This window comes from Micropterus dolomieu, linkage group LG02 (assembly GCF_021292245.1).
Source record: "Micropterus dolomieu isolate WLL.071019.BEF.003 ecotype Adirondacks linkage group LG02, ASM2129224v1, whole genome shotgun sequence".
Classification (NCBI taxonomy): domain Eukaryota; kingdom Metazoa; phylum Chordata; class Actinopteri; order Centrarchiformes; family Centrarchidae; genus Micropterus; species Micropterus dolomieu.
This window is the reverse complement of record NC_060151.1, coordinates 3,966,722-3,973,893: the sequence shown is the minus strand read 5'-3', so window position 1 is coordinate 3,973,893 and position 7,172 is coordinate 3,966,722.

Sequence of the window (7,172 nt, the reverse complement as noted above, 5' to 3'; positions counted from 1 at the left end):
TGCATTTGACGCATAACAGTTTAACATAGCACTGTAGCAGCTGGATAGAGGATTAGTGACCTTTTAAAGGGGAGAGCAGAGGTCAGTGGTTAGGTGGAGACTCAGACCCTTACATGGTGTCTAATAGATGTCTAAACATGTCCTATATAAGCTGTGTTTGAAGTACAGAGAGACAGAGTGGTCATCGGGCTGGGTCACTCTCCAAGCTGCTGCAGAGCTTGTAATTGATGCTGAACTCCTTGATAAATAATGTAATAAACTTTTATGATCAAGAACAGTGTCAAGCGAATTTCTTCTCAACACATCATCGCAGCATTATTGTTTGGACACCACACCTACACCCTCAAATTTGCAGACAGTTTTCTTGACTTTAGACATAAAAATCTCCACAGTGACTGAACAGATTTTTACCATTTGAACTGCATTTGAAATGTCCATATCACTTTTAATTTGCAATTACAAGTGCAACTATAACCCTCACTTACATATAGTCCTTTGACATAGAAACCTGGGAACATAGGGATGAGCCCCTTTTGCTGATTAAGTAAGCTTTGCATTTGTACCTTACTTGTTCCTTGGTAACCACTTAATGTGTCAAAGAAATACAAACATTAAATTGCACTAACCTGATAAGATCACAAAAATAAAAGTCTTCCCCTCCATGGCAATGCCTGTGCTGCTTCCTTTTATTGTTGTATCGTTACACTGTGAGAGAAATACAGGAGCATGACTCATTGACAAAAGTTTCTGTGTTTAATAAAACCATGTCCACTGGCCCACACAAGCCCCAAACAGATGGGGTCATTTCTGATTGTGCCACACAGGAGTCGCACTGGTATTAATAGTTAGTTCTTATCTAACATATACCGGCATAACTGTCTCCACCATGTTTCTCACAGTAGCAATGACTAAATACAGATAAATGTATTAATAAAGTTATAATTTTAAGGTGGATGGCAAATATTAAGACATAAATGGAGAACAACTCTTGCTCCCACGCAAATCTGTTGTAAAGACTGTGAAGCTGATCTAGACATTGTAATAAGTAAACCCTTGAGATAAGGGGAACATTTCTCAACAGAGAAATGGCTAAATCTTCTTCTTCTCTTTTTCTTCAGTACGGATCATAAACCTTAAAACATCAGACAGTCACGATAAACCGCTGGTCAGTTGCGACGAGTTCTGGCAGTAGACGACTTTGTGAGAATTGACACATGGACAGCTAAAAAAAATTGTCACACCCAAAGCATATTCATAGCGAGCAACAGTTGCAATGTGTGTCACTGCATTTTGTAATCCATGAGCTGTATTTTGGAAAAAGCCCTATTCAATAATTTTGGGCTGTACAATTTGACTTACAGAAGTATGGTTGGAGAGTCAAAACAGAAAGGAAAATCACAGCCTAGTCTTCAGTAACATTAAACATATTTGTAGAATCATGTATTACATGGTCAAGTTTTTTTATGAAATGAAATTAATGTCTTCTCTTTTTCCTTTTTTTTAACTGGTGCTTTGCTTAATGTTTATTTGCTGTCAAATACTTTTCAATTACAATGATTTGACAACCTCTGAATATTGCCCTCAACCTGAAACTTAAGTGACATGCAATTTTCATTTTCTGTACCAAACATCACTTTGCTAACATAACGTTTCCATCAAATGAGCAACATTATCAGTAGTTGAGCCAAAACAAATCTAGGTTTCCAATATTTTTTCAAAGAAGTGATGTCTTACCCGTGATGTCAGAGCACACAAACTGCAGCTATGACAAAGTGACTGTGAAATTGGCAAAGTGATGTTACATTCACTGCAGCTGTATATTTTCACTACTTACTGTAGTCACAAACCAAAGCTGTTTGCCGTCATGGTTCTTTGTAGTAATCCCATGCAATTCTATGCAAAAACATGAATGTTAACATATTATTTGCATCGAGTCACAACGAGCGGGGTTTACTGTGGTTGAGCTCAATCCTTTGTAAATCACATTCATTAAGTAATTTGCTCACCAAATAATGTCAAACCAGAGGTGACCTGGAGGTGAAGGCATTGATCCTGAACCACAGCGATCTCTCTGTCATTTCATCTTCTGAAACTGAAAAAGGAATAAGACACCTAAATTACAATAATAATAATGATCTGTTCTATCAGTTGCTGTTCAAATAAGGATTAATCTTTGCTGTGGAGCGACCATTTGGAAAAATGCCACCAACATTTGCACACCGAGAAGACAATTTGAATAAAAGCACAAAGCAAATGTGCAGGAGGTCAAGCGCAATGAGCAAGCAGCAAAGAGAGCTGATATTCAGTAATTAGAGTCATCATTACAAACTGAATGTTTTAATTTGACTAAATCTAAGTGGCAGATTTGTGCAGTTTGTCTTTGTACAAAACTCTGATATTCCTAAAATAATAATTTTGTCTAAGTTGTGGTTGTCTTCAGTCAAGTGGATGGATGGATGTTTTATCTGTAAAACTGTAAAGAAACATCACTAAATAAATCAATAAATATCCAATAACTAGGAGAGATAAGAAACAGGAATGAATGTAACCCAACAGTTTGTCCTTGCAATCTTAAACTAATAATACAATCAGAGAAGTATAACACACTACTAACGAGTTCTATATTTATCCATTGGACCATTCATTGATCCTTTAAGAGAGGTAAATGACTTATACATGAACTTATTTTTGTATTTACAACTGCTCCATTTTCTTGCGAACCTGTTTATGTTATTATTTATATTTCATATATAAGTTAAATTTACACATAATATGCTTTATTATTCACATCATTCGTCTTGTGAACCTCCTTATGCCCAGCCTCGTGCCCCGTGGCCAGATTACTTTGATAGGGGTGAAAAAAACAACAACATTATAGCAGCTGGTGCTGAAACAGATCTCAGTCATGATGACAGCCAAAGTTACTCACATAATAACTTCCTTTTAAGGGATTTTGCCTACAAAATAAATTCAGTGTCTGGCTTGCTGGACACACCTCTGAAAATGCCATCAGAAAACGTGAGATCAGATTCCCCTGAATGAGAAACACAGGAATTGCCTCTGCCTGAAGATACTGGGGACATGAAAATAATCATCCATTGGTTGATGTGGACCAGTTGCTGGGAGGCACAAACTCCTGTAACATGTAACATGTAAAACCATCTCTTCATAATCAATTTGTTGAAAGGGGAGATAAAAAATACTAGCAACAAGTGGATATAGAACACACAAGCCTTTGAACATGAGTCCTGTGCCCTACGGACTGAGCTAAACAGGCACACAGTAAATGAGGGATTATAAATAATAAATTGACTATGTTCTGGCCTGCCATCTAATGACTTGAAAAACATTTGGCCCGATGCCAGACTTATTTTCCCCTGGTATAGGGGATATTACCCCAAGAATGTTCTGAGCTACTACTGATGCAGGGTCCAAGGCATTTAAGTTTGGGCTTATTGAAACATTCTTGTAACTGCACTGTTTAGTTTATTATTATGAGACTGATTGAGATTGTCTCCCTCCCCTGTTGTATTGTCTTTACATAAACTAGTGCAGTGCCTGTTCACAGGGGGGGGGGGGGGATCAATCGCCAAGACGCACACACTCCAGAACATACTTTAGAGGGATGTTTGTAGTTTTGAAAATGTATTTTAATGGTTCATTTAGTTATGTACTCTACTTGCATAAAATTCTCAAGAATGCAGGAATAAAGGTCTCTAAAAACCCAGAGGCCCCAACAAATGCTTTGTCTGGAGAGTGGGCTGACCATAATCTCCCCTCTCCAGTCTATTCACTATCTTCTTTCACTACAAAGACCCTATTTCAGCCACACTAATAAGTACATTCTGTTTTCAAAAGTCATTAGAAATTAGCATTTAATCAGAATCAGACGGAGCTTTATTGCCAAGTAGTGTTTAACACATTAGAGGAATTGGTTTTGTTGATAAGGTGCTACACGTAGACATAAATAAATGTAGAAATATTTAAATATGGAATAGACAATGCAAGTTATATAATAATATAAAAAAACAATAGAGAAAGATAATACAACTATTTGCAGACTATTTATCTATCAACTATTTAAGTGCTTTATTTAAAAAAAAACAAAAAAACTTGTCCCCCCCCCCCCCCCCCCCCCCCCCCCCCCCCCCCCCAGGGTCAAAGTCGCTCCTACGCCCCTGCTTTATAGGGGGCATGTGAAACAGTCTCTTCATAGTTTGTTAAAGAGGAAAAAAAAATACTCCCACAAGAGGCGGGGGGTCACACAACCTATACACCCGTGCTCATGGGAACAAACAAACAAAGGTAGGTTTTGCAAATTATCCAAATTAGCAGAACTCTTTACATACACAAATTCTTGGAAGGAGCCCAAACCAAGAAAAGCAAAGACAACGCCTTTGTGCTTGCTCCTTACTTTGCACCCAGATGATGCTGTGCTACAGTCATGCAGTACTAGTTTCCAAATGTAGGTTTTGCAAATCATCCAAATTGGCAGAGATCTTTACATAATCAAATTCTTGGAAGAAGCCCAAACCAAGCGAAGCAAAGAGTTTCTCTGCTTTGTAATCTCTTTGTGTCCCCTAAAACTAAAAGTGATCAACCGAAGATCAATCTTTGTTCTAAAAAAATACTGTAAAATTTTACTAACCAACCATTTGCTTTTATTATCCCTTGCTGCCGCTGTGGATCAACATAGGGGCATGTTCTTAGCTAAATATCAAGGATATTTTTGGAAATATTAATAGTGTTATCAATATTATAAAAAATATAAGATTAATATTTACGGGGCACAACCAAGCGGCAACATCCGGCTCTCACTTCCGATGCCAATGCGGAAGTATCTGAAACTGCAATTCATCGAGTTGCCACTTGAGGCTGGCTGCAGAAGGGAGTCAATCCTCATTGACCCCCATGTTAAAAAGCCCAACTTTACAGCAGAATAAAACATGTTTACAGCCTGGTTCAAAAAATGGTTTTAGTGCATATCGCTAAGTTTGCCCTTAGTGACAACTGTGAGGGGGGTGAATTTTTTTATAACTGACCTGTTTAAATTATATTAAGCCATAAAGTTCTGCATTATTAGGGGCGTGACAGCCGCCATTAGCCACTGTTAGCACTCGGTCTGCCGTCTGTTAGGCTCACTCAGCTACACGGAGCTCTGAGGCTCAGCCTGTCGGAGCCTTTTGGACATTTCTACATGCAGACACCGGATGAATAATGGCAGGCTGTTAGAGAGAGAACCAGGCATTAGAGAGAGAGAACGTCCAGGAAATCCGTGTTCTACTTGGTGAGTGAAATTCCTGTGTTTTATTTATGTGTTAACATTTAACAGGTATCGCTGTCAGCATATAGCTTGTTCGCCTAACGTTAGCTCATTACACTAATTAGCCATTAGTGTAAGCAACGTTAAGTTAGTTAGTGTGTTCTAACCGCAGCTTTTAATGAGTCAAAGACAAGTCAGCAAGAAGGGAGAAGCCAAAATGCATTAGATTAACTTTAGTGTTAGACATTAGGGTGATAATGCTTTGAAGAAAAGGCTTACTTACAACTTCAAAGTAAAGGCTCAGCTCTCAGTTAGCTGCCGTTATGTTAACGGTAACTTTTACTGACAGGCGATTGGAGATTTAGCTACGTCCTGTAACGGAATCACTGTTCAGTTAGATAATAGTCTGATACTATTATAAGTGGCTGCACCTGATCCCGATGGACACGAAGGGTTTAAAGGCAGAGAGCCGAGGGGGGAGCGGCTGCGGAGTTCTGCCTGAATGTTACTGTTTAAAAACTATAACGTTTACTATACTTTGTGGGGTTCGTCAGTGGGGATGATTGATTCGAAGTACATATTAAAGGCAGTTTAGTCATCAATAAGTTATTACACTTAATAGACGTAGCATTCCTTGAGATTCAGCAAACAATCTGAGGTGATAACTGCGTTTGATCAGCGACGTTTCTGATAAGGAGCTTAAGAGGTGGATGCCTAAGTCGGCAGAACAGCTTTTGTAGGCTACCTGCAGAGATGTGCATCCACCTTTTTTGTCAGCATATAATGCACTTTATGCCTGCAGACAGCTAGCTGAGCTGTAACTAGGGTGATGGTTTAGTTAAGGCGAGAAATTAGGTGTGTGCCGCCTCAGAGTTTGTTTGGTGGATTAGAATTTGCCAAAAAAGGTAGTACAGTTCAATAAGAAATATAAAATAAGATCCTTATAATAAACGTTCAATAAGATATGACTTGAGTAGTTATTGTTGCACAGTGTCCAGTAGCAAACCGTATATTGCACGTATTAGGAAACGGTGTATTTCACATTGCCACCCCTAATTACTGCCACATGCCAGAGAGGTTATCATGCTGAGGCGATCTCAGAGTTCAGTAGCTTTATGGCACTTTGGAAAAAGCTGCTTAACTGTCTACCCATTGTTGTCTTTACAGGTGCCAGAGGATCTGATTACAGAACCCTCCAGATGTGATTAGCTGTGTCCAGCTCTACAGGAGATAACAGCTCCAGCTTCCAGCTCTTCAGCTCCTGCTTTTCTTTTTACTCACAACACCTAAACACTACTGATGTGAAATTATGACACTGGGTTCTTACCAACAGATTCTATCATTATAATAACTCAACACATTTCAAGTCATACAAAACTACTTTTTTTGTAGCCTTTTAATATTGATGTTTTCATGAATGCAAGACAAGAGTTTAATTTATTAAACTATTGCTTGTGTATTAGGAAGACTTTGTTATAAAGTGTATCAGACTAATTATACATAATAAAATCATTCTTCATTCATCATCAGTTTCATATTTTCATTTTAAATAGTCTGATCTAAACTTATAGTATATAGTTAACAGCTGTAAATGAAAATATTAAGATGTTATTTATAAGCTAACAATTTGCATATGTTAGTAGAAAGTAAAAAATGAAAGGTTGATGTTGTATACTGTTTTATTTTGACATTTCTTTAAGAGACAAATGTGACATTGACTGAGAAGTTACTCTGTAGTGAAAAAAATAGAATTATTATTATTATTCCTATAGAATTATTATTGCACACTGAATACTTTTGAAGCCCTGTAAAAGGTGTCATTTATTGCGACCTCTGAGAAGCTCTTGTGTGGTTTACATTGTATAGACTCACCTATTTACTACATGTGCATTCGGTCAGCTCTGAGACC